Genomic DNA, 18304 nt, shown 5'->3' with positions numbered 1-18304 from the left:
GGGTGCTATGGTCTAAAATGATACTCCTGAAAGTTTCTTCACCAGGTGGCTTAGCGGTAAAGAATCTGCCTGCCAATGAAGGAGATGCAAGAGATGCTGGTTCGATCCCTGGGTCAGGAAGATCCCCTGGAGAAGGAAATGGCAACCCACTCCAGTATTCTTGTCTGGAAAATCCCATGCACAGAGGAACCTAGCAGGCTCCAGTCCATGGGGCAGCAAAGAGTCAGACATGACTTAATGACTAAACCTCCACCACCAAAGTTTCTTCAGGGGCTCCAACACCTGCAATATCAAAGTTATTTCAATTCAGAACACTGATATTTGAGAATGACTTACTATTTTAACCACTGTATGCTAAGAATCTGTTACTCTACTAACTTGATATTCATGCTTACTGTTAGAAACAAAATTTGGAGAAAATTACGGCCATAAAGACTTTGAAAAGAATTTACCAGACACTCGATGTTCTGGGACAAATTTCAAAATCTCAGGTTGATAAACAGAAAGCAAAAGCTTGATGAAGAAGTGTTACTCCCTCTTCAGAGTGCATAAATCCTGTATGAGAAAAGTTGTTAAATACAATTTAATCCACTCTGGAGTACAGTTAAACGGATATGATGGATGGCAGGTTGTCTTGATATTTCCATTTGCCAAATTATGATGGATGAGTGATGTTCACTGCTGAATTTCCAGGCAGGGCCTGTGTTTGAACTCCCTGTCTATACCAAGAGCTTCCAATCAACAACTGTTCTAAATCTGTCTCCATCAGACCTGTGTGACACTCCACAATTATGATAAAGGGGAAGGCCAGAAACCCTACAGAGTAAGCCCCTGGGTACTCTGTGTGATGGGACATGCAGTCAACCTGTCAGCAAAGTGAAACTGTCTCAGCAAATTTGCAGTATTTTGGACTTCTAGGTAAGCTTTCTCAGCAAACTTCCCCCACCCCCCAGGGAAAAAAGTGCTTCTGGCTCGGTAATTATTTGCCTTCAGGGAAAGAATTTACTGTGAGGAACTGGGAGAGAAACTTGATATTTCATGTCCGCTATTTCCTGAGTCATACAAAAGCCCCAGATAAATGACTTTTAATCACCCACCTAAATTTGAATGAAGAGGATCACAAATCAGTGAAACTGTATATAATCCAAAGATACTCATCTGGACAGTAACAATGTAGCATTTACTTAGTGTGTATTAAGCACATATGTGTTTCTAATTATGTGTAGTTTAAGGTAATAGTGGTGCTGGAGAAGATTCTTGCGAGCCCCTTGGACTGCAAGGAGATCAAACCAGTCAGTCCTAAAGGTATCAGTCCTGAATACGCATTGGAAGGACTGATGCTGAAGCTGAAGCTCCAATACTTTGGCCACCTGATGCCAAGGACTGACTCATTGGAAAAGACCCTGATGCTGGGCAAGACTGAAGGCAAGAGGAGAAGGGGACGACAGAGGATGAGATGGTTGGATGGCATCACTGACTTGATGGACATGAGTTTGAGCAAGCTCTGGGAGTTGGTGATGGACAGAGAAGCCTGGCATGCTGCAGTCCATAGGGTCACAAAGAGTTGGACATGACTGAGCGACTGAACTGAATTAAGGTAATAGAGGTGGCTCAGTGGTAAAGAATCTGCCTGCAAAGCAGGAGAGACAGGTACAATTCCTGGATCAGGAAGATCCCCTGGAGAAAGAAATGGCAACCCACTCCTGTATTCTTTTCTGAGAAATCCCATAGACAGAGGAGCTTGGCAGGCTACAGTCCTCGGGGTCGAAAAGAGGTGGACATGACTAAGCAACTAAACCAAGGTATAACAGAGAGTCTTCTCTGCCACTCTGCGGAAACACAAATTTACAGCTTCAGGATGGAAAGTAGAAACAAACATAGAAATGACTGACAGTTAAATATTCAAATAGCTAAGAAAATAATGTATGTGCCAAATGTCTAAATAGAGGTTTTTTTAAATGCTCAACAGAAAAAAGTGAGCAAGATGTGGCTCATTTTCAGCATGAATCATCCAAAGATGGCATACTCTAAAAAAGCTGGGAATACAGACTCTTTAAAGTGATGTGTTTCAGTGTAATACTAACAGCCCACTTTCCTGTGCAAGGGTCCATCCTGGTCCTTACAGAACAGAGTTACTGTGTAAAGTGCCCTTCAAGGCTACACAATCTAAAGATAATGGTACTGTGAGCTTTCAGGCATAATAAAGATTCAGGGTCAAAATAAGATTTTTCCTATATATATTTGACACTTGAAAGGTATTTCATATAAACATTAAGGCATGTTTAGAGTAAGTGCTTCCCTGGTGGCTCAGATAGAAAAGAATCTGCCTGCAACATGGGAGACCTGAGTTCCATCCCTGGGTTGGGAAGATCCCCTGGAGGAGGGCATGGCAACTCACCGCAGTATTCTTGCTTGGAGAATCCCTTGGACAGATGAGCCTGGAGGGCTACAGTCCATGTGGTCGCAAAGAGTCAGACACGACTGAGCGACTAACACCTCCACCACCATGTTGACAGTATATGTTTTTCCTTCATGGAGAGTACACAAGAGATAGCTTCAACAACACAGAATGTCCAAAGCTTGACTTTAATTCATTATTTCACCATTAAGACAAAAATTAGGCCAGGATTTAAAGTTAGGTTAGCTTTATACGGTTCCCGGTTCCATACGATTAGAGGTTTGAAAAATCCTTGAAGTTGGAAGTATTTTTTTAAAAAATCGAAGCAGCTATTAAGGATAATAATTTAAGTAAGGAACTCAAATGTGTGCTTTGGGATGATAAGGGGAAAACACTTGAGAGCGGTTTTAGAACAGTATGGAAAATAAAACTAAGAGTCCCCAGACCATCTTTAATTGCTTTACTTCAATAAATGCTACACCTTTTTTCTAACATGAACTCTGTCTTGACTACTTTCTTTCCAATGCTTTTCATTGCTTGCTTTTCTTTTCGACTTACTAGCAAATAGATGCTGTTGTTTTTTGTTTTTTTGTTTAGATACAATGGAAGTTCTGCTGTAGCAGAAAATTAAAGAATAAGGGGGAAATCAGGAAAGAAATAATACTGCACCCAGAGATCAGCCTCAAGCATGAGTCCATAATCTACCCTATGATGACTGTCTACTTTACTGCCAAAAGGGACCCGTGTGCCCTGGATCAGGGACACAGACATCCTTGCAAAGTCCTCTGGGAAAACAAGCTAGGCTTATATAAGGGAGCATTTCTCCATTTCTCTGACGTACAACAAACAGAAAGGCATTTCAGCCAGGAAAACCACACACAGAAAGTTGGAGAGAACTTCATTTTCAAAATGCTTAATAGCTAGTTTCTTGATGAGTCTTCAGTTTGTTAACTTATGAATAAACATAGGAATTGAGGTGGGAGTCAACAAGAGTCCAGGATACAGATAAATCATTCCTGCTTCTAGCAACTAAAATAAGAGAAAAATCAAATTCAAGTGTTAGTCCCTTAGCCATATTCGATTCTTTTCGACCCTATGAACCGTAGCCCTCCAGGCTCCTCTGTCGATGGGATTCTCCAGGCAAGAATACTGGAGTGGGTTGCCAAGCCCTCCTCCAGGGGATCTTCCTGACCCAAGGATCTAACGCAGGTCTCTGCATTGCAGGCAGATTCTTTACTGTCTGAGCCACCAGAGAAGCCCATAAAAGAGGAGAAATGCTGTTATTTTGACTATTACATAGTCATGAAAAAACAGAGTAATGAATTTGAAATATTTTAAAATAGCAAAATATCTGAATGTTAAAGAGCTCATATTATGGTACAACAGAATAGAAACTGGAATAACTTGGGGAAGCTTTAAGAAAAGGTCTGAGGTTGGAGCTGAGAAGATCTTGGTTTGAATCCCAGATTTGTTATTCATACTTAATGACCCTGTGACCTTGACCAAATAACCTTAAATTCTGATTGTTGATTCTGATGCCTTTGGTTTTAGTGCCTATAACATAGAAATGATTGTAAAACCTATAGTGCTATTTTGGGGTTTACATTTGAAAAAATAACATCTGTAAAATATCCAACACACAGCAGATATTTTTTCAACCACTGAACAAAAATTCTTTGGGGTTAAATTTTTCACATTTGGCTTTGCTAAAAAATTGCAAATTTTTAACACAGCACACAGGAAAACTTATTTATCCATTTTCAAGTTATTCTAGAAGCAAAAGCCAAACACATACTCACTTTCCCACATCCAAATTGGGAAGAAATAGTAATTTGGCTGTTTATTTGGACTTCTATGTCTGTAAAACAGCTTTACAACATAAATTCAGATTTGACACGCTACTGGCTTGCCACAAAAAAAAAAAAAGTCAACTATTCTGCTGTCTCTCAAAGACTTTGCTAAATACAGCTGTGAGACTTAACAACAGCAACGAAAGCGAGGGTACACAACTAAGCAAAATTTTATCCGAGCATACACTTAAGTTCATTAAGGATTAATACAAAGAATGGCGCATTTTCCTTACAAGCCAAAACAATTTAGTGAAGAATAAAAGCAATCTTTTGAGGTTAAAAAGTATTTGATGAAAAAGTGCATCGAAAATATAATCTCAGAAATCACAAAAACACAAAAAGAATTGGTCTTTCTCATAAGTATCTTTGGCACAGAGCAGAATTAGAGGTTGGGCTTCCCAGATGGCACAGGGAAAAGAATCTGCCTGCCAACGGAGGAGATGCAAGAGACATGTGTTCCAGCCCTGGGTCGAGAAGATCCCCTGGAGGAAGAAATGGCTCCCTGCTCCAGTATTCTTGCCTGGGAAATCCCATGGACAGAGGAGGCTGGCAGGCTACAGTCCAGGGGGCTGCAAAGTGTTGAACATGATGAGCGACTGAAAGTAACAACAACAACAAGCATTGGCAAAGATGTGGGGAACCTGGAACCCTCGTACACTGCAAGTGGAAATGAAAACATCACAGCTTCTTTGGAAAAGGTTGGTCCTTTTTCTAAAACATAAACACAAAGTCATATGTGACCCAGAAATTCTGCTTCTATGTAAAATACTAACAGAAATGAAAAGATGCATTCATACAAAATTGTATACACAAATGTCCATAATTAGCCAGATAGTGAGAATAACTCAGATGCTTGTTAACTGATGAATAGATGTATAAGATATTGAGATGTGGTTCAGTTCAGTTCAGTCGCTCAGTTGTGTCCAACTCTTTGCGACCCCATGAACCGCAGCACACCAGGCCTCCCTGTCCATCACCAACTCCGGGAGTCCACCCAAACCCATGTCCATCCAGTTGATGATGCCATCCAACCATCTCATCCTCTGTCATCCCCTCTCCTCCTGCCCTCAATCTTTCCTAGCATCAGGGTCTTTCCCAGTGAGTCAGCTCTTCTCATCAGGTGGCCAAAGTACAGGAGTTTGAGATGTGGTATATACACACAATAGATTATCAAGTTATGAAACAGAATAAAGTACTGATAAGTACTATAATATGGATGAAACTGGAAAACATTATTCTAAGTGAAAGAAGCCAATCACAAAAGACTAGGTATTGTATAATTCCATTTATAAGGAATATCCATTATAAGCAAATCCATAGACACACAAAGTATATTCGTTAGTACTTTGCACATTAGTACAATAGTTGCTTAGGGCTGGACTGGGGAACAGAAATGGGGATTCATTGCTAAAAATGGGTATAGAACCTGTAAGCATGATGAAAAATGCTCTAAAAGTAGACTGTAGTGATGGTTGTACAACTCCTTGACTATACAAAAACCACCAAACTGTACATTCTACATCAGTCAATTGTATGGTGTGTGGCGTATATATCAATAAAACTGTGTCTTATTAAGAACAAAAAATGGCACTCTATAATTTCAGAAGGGAGACTTAAGCATTAATGCCTAGAAGAATGAGAAAGTTAAATCTGGAACACAGTTAGAGGACAGTCCATTATTAAGATATGGCCACTGACCAGAATGAGCTATCTCACCAATGAAGACCATAAGTTCAGGGAGAAGCCGAGTCAATAAGCTCCTGACCAGCTTCCATAGATGGAAAGCCTCTAGTTGATAGAAGTCATTTGGGTCTGTTGAAATCTAGGGTCAAATGCAACCCTAAAATACTACCAACCTGTGCAACTGACAAGTATATGAAAAATAAGAACATTTTAATTCTCAGGAACACAACTATAATATTAGTTAAAAATAAAAATGAGCCAGGGTCCCATCACCCTACAATTTTAAAAATTTATTTTAAATATATGTATATACCAGGAGCAGTTAACCTTTAATGTGGTTGTTCAGTTGCTAAGTGATGGCTGACTCTTCATGACCCCACGGACTGCAACACATCAGCCTCCTCTATCCTCCATTATCTCCCGGAGTTTGCTCAAATGCATGCCTATCGAGTTGGTGATGCTATCTAACCATTTCATCTTCTTCCACCCGCTCCTCCTTCTGCTCTCAGTCTTTCCCAGCATCAGAGTCTTTTCCGATGAGTCAGCTCTTCACATCAGGTGACCAAAGTACTGGAGCTTCAGTTTCAGCATCAGTCCTTCCGACGAATATTCAGGACTGATTTCCTTTAGGATGGACTGGTTTGATCTTTTTGCTGTCCAAGGGACTCTCAAGCGTCTTCTCTAACAGCACAGTTCGAAAGCATCAATTCTGTGGTGCTCAACCTTCCTTATGGTCTGTCCAACTCTCACATCCATACATGATTAATGGGAAAACCATAGCTTTAACTATATGAGCCTTTGTCAGCAAAGTGATGTGTCTGTTTTTTAATATGCTGTCTAGGTTTGTGATAGTTTTCCTTCCAGGAAGCAAGCACCTTCTAATTTCATGGCTGCAGTCACTGTCCACAGTGATTCTGGAGCCTGAGAAAATAAAATCTGTCATGGAGTATTATTCAGTCTTTAAAAAGCTAATGCACATTATAGCAAGGATAAACTTTGAGGACATTGGGCTAAGCAAAATAAACTAATCAGAAAAAGACAACTACTGTATGATTCTACTTAGATGAGGCAGTTGGAGTAGCCAAATTCAAAAGAGACTGAAAGTACAGTTGTGGTTGCCAGGGGCTGGAGGGGAGGGAAGACGGGGATAAGTAATTATTACTTAACGTATACAGAGTTTCAGTTTCACAAGATGAGAAGTTCTGGCAACTGGTCACAGCAGTGTGAATGCATTTAACACTACTGAACTATACACCAAACAAATGTTTAAGATGGTAAATTTTATGTTATGTGTATTTTACCACTATTAAAAACAATATAACTAAAGTCTAAAATGTTTAAGTCTTACCTTTTCCCAGATTGGAGAATCCACCTTCAGAACACTGAATTATCATGTGCTCTAGGGTCTATTTTTATTTTCCCCCTAGTAGCCAACAGGTGTGTTAGCACTCATTATTTCATTGTGGAGGCTTGAATATCAGAAAAGGGAAATCCTTCATGACTCTTCCCCCTTTCAGGTTTTCCTAGATACTCTTGTATGTTTAGTTTCTATAAGAACATGATGATCAAACTGTCCAGCTCAAAATAAAAATGAGTCACTTTTTCTGGTTGCATTCAATTTACTAACTTGAACATAAATGACATCTTTATGATTAGTTATCCTATCCAAGTGGAGAAGGAAATGGCAACCCACTCTAGTATTCTTACCTGGGAATTCCCATGGGCAGAGGAGCCTGGTGGGCCATGGGGTCCCCAAAGAGTCAGACATGACTGAGCAGCTAGACAGCAGTAACGATCCTTCCAAGTATAGATTATAACTATCCATTTATTCAAATCTACTTTCTGCCCTTCCAGGAAAGGTTTATAACATCCTTTATACAGATTTTATATATATATATATGCTTAATACTACTCCCAGATATTTTATTTCCTTGTTCTTATTGTTGCTGGCATCTTGGAGAAGGAAATGGCAACCCACTCCAGTATTCCTGCCTGGAGAATCCCGTGGACAGAGGAGCCTGGTGGGCTGCTGTTCACGGGGTCACAAAGAGTCAGACACGACTGAGTGACCAAGCACATTGTTGCTGTCATAAATAAAATGTTCTCCATGTTATCTTCTGATGAGCAAGTGTTTGGTTTTTTAAGTAAATTATATATCTTGGTATTTCAATAATTTTTTTTTTATTGTTTGTGTTAGTCTTCTCATTGATTCTTTTGGATTTTCCAGGTATCACCTGCAAAGAGCTAGCCTTCACTTCCTCACGTACAGATCTTCTGCCTTTAATTAGCTTTCTTTGTCCTAATCTCATTGGCTAATACCACCAATAAAAAGGTAAACAGGTGAAGATAGCGTCACCCTTGCCTTCTTTGGAGGCTAATAGCATACTTCTTACGCTTTAACATGAAGTAAGACGTAGACCTTATTTCTTCACTCTAAATAGTTTAGTTCATGTTAAAGAACTGATCACCAATGCATACTTTATTGAGTTTTTTCTTAAAGTTAGGAATGGGTGCTGACTTTTGTGAAAAGCCTCCATGAAGGCAGGGAACTTGGCTGCATTTTTCAACACTCCATCTATAGAATGTTCAATACTAAACACATAAAGTTTAGTATTATTTTTGATAAATGCATAAATGACCAGTTCTAAGTTCCTAATTCTTCTATATAGCATACTGATTGTTATATTGTTTTCTAGTGTATATGATACACAATGGGCACATTATAACTGTCAGAATATCCATACTTGCTCAACTAATAAGCGGACCTGAAAAATAAAGAAAAACTAGCAGTAGGAGGCTACAAGTATCACCTGTACAGTTTAAGCTTTAAAGCATTTGATAAAAATTCCATCTCTACTAAGGGACTTGTTTTCCTTTCTCTCTCTGGAGGTCAAGAATAGCAATAGTGAGCTAATCTAAGCTTATTTTAAATAAACTATACCAGTTTCAACATTCATTATGCCCTCATTGTAAAAATGTTCAGGTGAAAAGCTCTGGGCATCTGACAACAGGTTGAACGCTTTAATTCAGTGAGAGGAGGGGACACCACAAGCCAGTAATAGAAAAGCCTTTTTAACAAAGGATGTTATTCTCTTAGAGTAGTAATCTATCGCAAATTATACAGAAAGAACTTGATTATAGTTTTCAGTCTTCTAGAAAAGGATAATTTAATACGAAGCTAAAAGCTGATTCATTTTTGCAAGGATTTTACTAGCTGTCAATTATACCCTTTATGAACCATCCACTGAGCTGATGTATAGTTAAACACAGACTGGGAACATTATTTGATTACAATTAAGGTTCTCAATATGATATTGTGAAAGTCTGATATACTAGCAAAAATATATATTCTTAACTCCCTGTTTAATTTATATTTCTATAGTCCAGATAATCATTATTTAAAAATCTTACTCTATGCTTTCTGAAAGCCAACTCAAAAGCTGACTAAAGAAGATGAACATAAATATTCAAAAACACTTTTAAACATCAGACTCTACAATATTCTAGTGTTAAGGTAATTCTTGCTGGAAAATAGACAGGGTATCAATTTTGGGGATCACTGTGTCCAAACACACAAATATTAATAAAATATTGCAGTAGCAAGGACTTTGAAGATCACCTACCAATAAATTCCACCCTCTCACATAATAGAAAAAAAAAAAGAACTCAAGATAAGCCATTTTCCAAGTCACATGTCTAGTGTTTAGTAGAGCCACGCTAGTTTTGGGTTTCCCAGTCAAGAATGAAAGCCACTTTTTCTGTTTCTCTCTTTAAACCACAGTTAACACAAAGAATTTGAGACATATCCTGTAAAGAATGACACAGTATATTTTTAGGTAGCTGGCACGGGATGTCAATTTACATTTTCCTTAAAGAGCTAGAAGTAAAGTTCCTATGAGTCATTTTAAAAAACAGCTTGCAGGAGATAAAAAATATTTTTCTTTCCTTCATAATTTTAAGTTGTATAATACATAATCAAAAGGATAGGGCCTCAAGTAATTAACAGTACCTTGCATTTGCCTACAAGGAGATTTACAAATGCTTGCTCAGACACCAGGTGGATTTTTAAAACAGATTCCACAATAATCTCCAAAAGGAATTCAGGTATTTAGAGTCACCAATTACCAATGATTTTAAAATTACTGCCTTAAAAGTCAAATTTTATATTGACTACTCCATTTCTCCTCCACTCCCAAATCTTAAAACATTTTTACATGGCTAGCTTCAAAAAAAAAAATTATTTCCTTGGGAAGTCTGAAGGCAAAGATGGCTAATAATTTATAGTTCCTTTCCATATTTTTTCTGTTTTAGACCATAACTCATTCCTAACACTCTCAAAATTCTCAGTATGTGTAGCATCTATTTTCAGGATAATCTTTTTTACACAGGTAGAAGCAACCTGGCTTATTTATTGGCAAGAACAAGAGTGTAGTTTGCATTTTGTTCCATTGGGACAGTCTGTCTCTCCACATTAGAATCTTGGCTTCCAACCCTTTTAAAGTTATCTTCTATCTGAAACAGGCACCTCTCTTTAATTATTTTAAAATGTCAGTGAGGGGGAAAAAAAAAAAAAAACTAGCTCTCACAAAAACAAAACAAAACAAAAAAACCCCTCAATTAATACCTCTGTTTTTGACGTCCCTCACACCCTCGTGCCTATAATCACTATATGATCACCATATGTCACTTTTCCATAATCTGGACCCAAATCAATGTCCTTTGGTGTTGAGAAAGAAAAAAACACATAAAAGGAATTATAGGAGTAGAGAATTATAAAGAGAAATGAGATTCATGCATTCTATATATGGAATAATCAATATAGAACTCTTCTATCCTTTTGAGTTTTTAAAGAAACTTATCTACAAAGTTAAAATTATTTACTGGAATTTAAAATGCAGAAGTAACTCCAACTTAATCTTTACAATCAATGAAAAAACTAGAGATAGTTGATTGCACTCTGCCAATCTCCAGTACTGTGAAATTGCTGCATATGATAAACTACATTTTTGTTGCTATTGTTGTTCACTCACTCAGTGCATCTGACTCTTTGCGACCCATTGGACTGCAGCACGCCAGACTTCCCTATCCATCACCATCTCCTGGAGCTTGGTCAAACTCACGTCCATTGAGTCAGTGATGCCATCCAGCCATCTCATCCTCAGCCATCCCCTTCTCCTGCCTTCAATCTTGCCCCGCATCAGGGTCTTTTCCAATGAGTCGGCTCTTTGCATCAGGTGGCCAAAATATTGGAGCTTTATTCTCAGAATAAGTCCCTCCAATGCATATTCAGTATTGATTTCCTTTGGAATTGACTGGTTTGGTCTCCTTTTAGTCCAAGGGACTCTCAAGAGTCTTCTCCAACATCACAGTTCAAAAGCATCAATTCTTTGGCACTCAGTCTTCTTTATAGTCCAACTCTCACATCCATACATGACTACTGGAAAAACCAGAGCTTTGACCAGACGGACCTTTGTCGGCAAAGTTATGTCTCTGCTTTTTAATATGCTGTCTAGGTTTGTCATAGCTTTTCTTCCAAGGAGCAAGCATCTTTTAATTTCATGGCTACAGTCACGATCTGCAGTGATTTTGGAGCCCAAGAGAATAAAGTCTGTCACTGTTACCATTGTTTCCCCATCTATTTGCCAGGAAGTGACAGGACTAGATGCCATGATCTTAGTTTTTTAAATGCTGAACTTTAAGCCAACTTTTTCACTTTCCTCTTTCATCTTCATCAAGAGGCCCTTTAGTTCCTCTTCACTTTCTGCCATAAGGGTGGAGTCATCTACATATCTGAGATTATTGATATTTCTCCTGGCAATCTTGATTCCAGCTTGTGCTTCATCCAGCGCAGCATTTCGCATAATGTGCTCTGCATATAAGTTAAGTAAGCAGAGTGACAATATATAGCCTTGACGTACCCCTTTCCCAATTTGGAACCAGTCCATTGTTTCATGTCTGGTTCTAACTGTTGCTTTTTAACCTGCATACAGGTCAATACTACCTAATACTCACAATGGTGTCTTGGGTATTTCCTCCAACATGATATTTTCTTCTTTCTTCTTCTTATAAAATATTATAATCCAACTTTGGAAATATAACAAAATAGAGACAATGAAGAATATTTTGAAACCACACAGTACTAACAGCCCAAGCACAACCACTTGAGGTACATAAATTGGCTTCTCTGGTGGTGGAGATGGTAAAGCATCGCCTGCAATGTAGAAGACCTGGGTTCAATCCCTGGGTCTGAAAGATCCCCGGGAGAAAGCAATGGCTACCCACTCGAGCAAACTTGCTTGGAGAATTCCATCAGCTATAGTCCATGAGGTCACAAAGAGCTGGACATGACTAAGTGACTAAGCGACAACATAGAAATAAATACAGATATGGATATCTACAGGCTTCCCAGGTGGCTCAGTAGTAAAGAATCTGCCTGTGGATGCAGGAGACACAAGAGACGTGGGTTTGATCCCTGGGTCAGGCAGATCCCCTGGAGGAGGAAATGGCAACCTGCTCCAGTACTCTGGCCTGGGAAATGCCATGGTCTGTGGAGCCTGGTGGACTACAGTCCATGGGTCACAAAAGAGTTGGATGCAACTGAGCATGCAGGACTTTAAGGAAGGGTACCTTTTAATTCTGGGAAGACCAAGTAACCAGGTACTCAAGGCCTATCTAGAAACCCTCCAGATGGGTGATGCTCATGATCTTGAAAATCTCTAGCAAACTGCTCCATCGAGCTAAAGTAAAATCTGCTCTGGAAAGGTATCCTGTTGGTCATGATGCTCTGCTGGATGCTAGCCATTTCCTTTCATATGAACACACCCCAGCATTCAACAGAGATTAAACAACACATATGGATAATGCTGTTTGCTATATGTTAACAATCTTGGCAGGTTTCCCTTTAATAAACTACTCCAGATGTTAGCCTCAGTAATTATGCCTGCCACCATTCAGCCTTAAGAATGAAATACTGCTGCTACAATTCCTTGTTTGTGTGTCTATGGATCATCCATAAACATAAAGCCTGCACCATTAGGACAGCCCCACAAACGGGCTCTGCATAGAAACAGGCATAAAGAAGACGCAGCAACAGACTGACCAGCGTGAACTGGTAACCATGAAAACACAGATGCTCTTAGAAGTTTTCAAATCATTTTTACATGCTACATTTGCACCTTCTGTAGCTAATGAAACATTTACACATTCCAATGCCTTACTATTTCAAAATATGCCAGAAAGTGACAAATCTGATGCAAACAATTATCTGTAGCACAGATACAACAGACTATCATGCATGAAAAGAAATCTAGTTTGGAAATCTGATTCTATAGAGGAAAATTAAAATTGAGATGTTGTGTGCTAAAGTTTTAAGTATTGTTAGAATTGGGGAAAACACGGTTGTTTTCATTTTCTGAAGGCCTAATTTGCAAAAGGACTCTTCATGATCCTATTAAGAAACAAAACAAGTCAAAACAGGTCTATAACTAAGTGTCAGAACAATAAGTTATAATGACTTGATTTAAAGGAGAATCCTGGAAAAGGCATAGCTGATGTTACAAGTGATGCAATTTTCTTGACTTTAAAATGAATCTCCTTGGTGAGGAATAATCAACCCAGTCTTTTGGGATATTTAAATGACTGTGCTAAAAAGGCAGCATAACCAGTGAAATGATTAAACTGATATCAAATGATTGCTGACAGTAGACTATTGAAAGTATTAATAATGCTGTCAGTATCATAGGAGCCCTGAAAAAGGAACTTCTATAAAAACTATTTTATATTAAGGAGTTCAAGCAACGCTTTCACCTATTTATCTTCAAACCATCATGAGAGCAAAGTCAATATTCCTGTCAAAACCCAGGTACTTCAGTGAAGCCGCCCTTTGATGGGAAGGTGGCCACTAGGTGTGGACCACAGCACCTGAGACAGCTTATTGGCGGCGTGGCACCGAACACCACAATGCCTCTTAACTTTCCAAAAGCCAACATTCTGAGACGCTAACTCTAAAGGAAAGCCCTATGAAGTAGGTAAACTCTAAAGAAGAAACACCAAGTAAATCAAAAGTAAACTATACGTCAATATACCAGGGCATTCTTAAAGCTTAAAATTACATGATGATGCATAGGAAGATCAGGTTAGTGTCATAAACTTATCGGACAGCTAAACGCACTCAAAACTTTCAGAAGTGACTGCGCAGGAGTGTACACAGCCCAACAGCCCCAGCACATCCCATATGAGTGCTAACCACCTGACACGCGATACAGCGGCACAAACGACTGGGGCAGCCCCTCTCTATCCACTAAGGGAGCCCTGACCTCATGCTTCACTGGGCTCCTGCAAACACAGCCCACAACAGAAGAGGGGCAAGCGTTACTAAAACCAGCCTGACAGTCAAAAATCACTTTTCTTCTTTTTTATTATTTTTTTTCCATTTATTTTTATTAGTTGGAGGCTAATTACTTTACAATATTGTAGTGGTTTTTGCCATACATTGACATGAATCTTCTTTTTTAAATTGGAGTCTAGTTGATTTACAATGTTATGTTAAGATTCAGGTGTACACAGTGATTCAGTTACACACACACACGCACATTTTCTTTTTCAGATTCTTTTCCATTATAGATTATTACAAAATATTGAGCAGAGTTCCCTATGCCATACAGTAGGTCCCTGTTGGTTGTCTATTTTATACATTGTCATGTGTTTATGTCAATCCCAAACTCCTAATTTGTCCCTCCCCCCTTTCCCCTTTGGTAACCATAAGTTTGTTATCCATGTCTGTGAATCTATTTCTGCCTCGTGAATAAGTTCACCTATATCACTTTTTTTTATTCCACATACAAGCAATATCATATGATATTTATCTTTTTCTGTCTGACTTATTTCACTCAGTAGAATAATCTCTAGGTACACCCATGTTACTGCAAAAGGCATTATTTCATTATATATATAACTCAAAGGGTGTGGGACTTTTTGGTTTCTGTGTCTTGCTAGGAACTCTTACTGACAGGATGGACTCTGATCGTCTAATTAACTAGGGAACAGTATCCTCTGGAGTCAGCTGACCTGGGTTCAAGCCCTGACTCTGCCTCTTGTGAGCGCTTCCCTGCCGCTGGTCAAGCTGCTCAAACTCTCAAAGCCTCTGTTTCCTCATCTGCAAAATGGGGATAATGCAACCCTCCAGCACAGGACTACTGCCTAGATTAAAACACTTAGGAAAAACCCAGCACAAGGGCTGTTTTCAGGAAGCCTTCAGGACAGCTTCACTTCTGTCTCCTTTTTGTAAAGTTCTTTTTTCAACCTCAATTTTTAAAATACTGTTTTAAACATATTTATTCTGGCCATTGGAAACTTACCACATTCTATAAAAGAGCTGCAACCTTCCATGAACACGTTCTCAGGTACTTCTCTGTCCCGTCTCTGGATTTAACACTGTTGTGGAAGGCAGTTTCCTAGGCTTTCTCTATGATTCACTGTGCCCACCTGATCAAATTCAAAGTATTATCCAAAGCACATTCTTCATGAGGAAGAGTCATCATCACACAGCATCATGTGCATTTTCTGGTGACATCTCGCAGGATGGAAAATGACTCCAGCAACACGAGACATATGGGATTTATTAAGACTACAATGCACACACTTCCTGTGATCTGGGGCTGATGAGTCTTCAGATTTAAGGGAAGTTGACAAGACAAAGGAAAGGCAATATGGCAAGAGGAGGAGTTCTACAAGCCTGGGGAAGACTCCACCCCCAGAACACAAGTCTCCACACCTCTGGGATCTCAGGCACCAGGCTCCATCATCAGACGGCACAGTGGAAGCCAGCCATGCCCAAGCCAACTCAGCCCGGAGGCTTTCTGGGACACACAGAGCCTACCGAAAACTGCCCAGGTCCTCAGGCTTTCTAAGATCTGGCGTGACCACCACATCTCTCTTTAGAACACACTACAGTCCAACTAAACCTCTCGTTCACCCACACCCCTGCACTGGAAGGCTAAGTCTTAACCACCAGATCTCCAGGGAAGTCCCTACACTTCTCTTTTTTGAAAATTTCAATCCATCTCTCCCCTTCTCTCTCCCTACTCATATGAGTCCCCTTCCTCTTTGAGCCTGACTCCTTCCTGCCCCCAACCTGAGTCTGCATTTCTGAGAACCACCTGGTTTTCCAAAGTCCAGTGCCAATGCCACACCCTCTATAATGCCTTCCTAGACTTTCGGTGTAATTATTCTTTTTATTATTTATTATTATTTTTTGGCCACTCAGTGCTGCATGCAGGATTTTAGTTCCCAGACCAGGGATCAAACCCCCACCCCATGTCGTGGAAGCACAGTCCTAACCACTGGACCACCAGGAACATCCCTAATGACTCTGTTGATAAGCTTTCATGTTGTTCAGTGGCTCAGTCATTCATGTCCAACTCTGCAACTCCATGGACTGCAGCATGCCAGGCTTCCCTGTCCATCACCATCTCCTAGAGTTTGCTCAGATCCACGTCCACTGAGTCAGTGATGCCATCCAACCATCGCATCCTCACTCACCCCATTCTCCTCCTGCCCTAAATCTCTTCCAGCATCAGGGTCTTTTCCAATGAGTCGGCTCTTCACATCAGGTGGCCAAAGCATTGGAGCTTCACCTTCAGCATCAGTCCTTCCAATGAATATTCAGGACTGATTTCCTTCAGGATTGACTGTTTGACTGTTTTAATTTCCTTGCTGTCCAAGAGATTCTCAAGAGTCTTCTCCAGCACCACAGTTCAAAAGCATCAATTCTTTGGTGCTACGCCTTCTTTATGGTCCAATTCTCACATCCATAAAACCTACTAAACATTATACTTTCATTCACTAAGAGGAAAATTCACAGTGAATCCTAGGTGCCAGGAATAGGCCTGAGTCCTTTCTAAAACACACCATCCTGCTCATAGGGAATTCTCGCCAATAAACAAAACGAACCAATGAAAGCAGGAATAACGCAGTGTGATGAATGTAGTAACATAAATAACATATAGGGCAGAGCAATGGAAGAAGGCACAGTGGTTAAACATGCACTTTGGGAGCTGGCCTCAGAACCTAACCACAGTTTAAAAGATGATTTTCCTTCAAAACTCATTCTCAACAACTAACACACTTACCGAAATGCAGCTTCTGCTCCATGCTGGGCGCCACCAGTGACCAGAAGGCCGTTTTTCAATCTATATCTACTTACACGTGCTTTTCCAGATAGAAAGGGCAGACGGCTGTCTGGCCGCCTGTTGCTTCTGGTCATCTATCACAGCTCAGACTTTCCTTTGACTGACATGACATTTCACAGCTGTAAATAAACGATCCTGATTGCACCCATGGGGCAAATAGTTCAACAAACAGAGTGTCAATTCATCTGGTAAAATCTAAGATTTCCGAAAGTAGAAAAATAATAGAGCTGACAATTAACTGGGCTCTTCGTGGTACAATGATAAAGGGTAACAGTTGATCACCATCAAGGTCAATAAACCCTTCTTAGGAAGGCATATTACTCATGTAAAAACACTGAGAATAAACCACCCATTTGAACTAAGAAAATGATTTCTTTTAACAAAAAGGTACTTGCTACTAATTACAACTTTAATGAGTACAATATAAATGTATATGCGTGCATGCTCAGTCGTGTCCAACTCTTTGCGACCCCATGGGCTGTAGCCTGCCAGGCTCCTCTGTCTATGGAATTTTCCAGGCAAGAATACTGGAGTGGGTTGCCACTCTGTTCTCAAAGAAATCTTCCCGACCCAGGGGTCGAATCTGGGTCTCCTGCATTGCAGGCAGATCCTTTACCATTTGAGCCATCAGGGATGCCCTAATGAGTACAATGAATAAGGATACATCCTGGGATGTCCAGATTAATCTTACTCAGATCATGTCACCATCTTACTCAAGAGTCCAGTGTTCCCCCCCACCACTGCCTTTAAAGTCTAAACTCCTTACTGTATAAATAGTATTATACCATATAATATTATATAACAACTATTATAGTCTACTAAATATTACTAATATTAAAGTCTGCTAAGTACATAATATATGATATTTCCCTTTGCTTTCTTCTGAATTGTGCCTCTGAGCAATCTTTCTAAATACATGTCCAGTGCCCCCTGGGCTTTCCATCTCCAAGCACATGTGACAATTTCATCCTCCCTGTGTGCCCTTCTCACCCTGCCATCTTGCCCCTGCACCTGGTTATGACAGGGCACAGCCCCTGGCATCTGGTCCCTTCCCCAAAGGCTCCCCATCACCATAATGCAACTCAGCTCAGGCCAACTATCACCTTCTTCAGGAACCCTTCCCCAGACTTCTTGACACCCAAAGCCATGTAAACACAATTCCTATATGTCCTGCATGGTGCTAC

General features: G+C 39.9%; 1 protein-coding gene across 4 annotated transcripts in view; it reads right to left on the bottom strand.

The window, feature by feature from the left end:
• PTPRM (protein tyrosine phosphatase receptor type M) overlaps positions 1-18304 on the bottom strand; it is a 649948-nt gene that overhangs the window by 529795 nt on the left and 101849 nt on the right. The gene's annotated exons all lie outside the window — the stretch shown is intronic.

Source organism: Dama dama, chromosome 27 (assembly GCF_033118175.1).
Source record: "Dama dama isolate Ldn47 chromosome 27, ASM3311817v1, whole genome shotgun sequence".
In the NCBI taxonomy this organism is placed as follows: domain Eukaryota; kingdom Metazoa; phylum Chordata; class Mammalia; order Artiodactyla; family Cervidae; genus Dama; species Dama dama.
The sequence above is the reverse complement of the archived record's forward strand: the minus strand, read 5'-3'. Positions and strand labels throughout refer to the sequence as shown.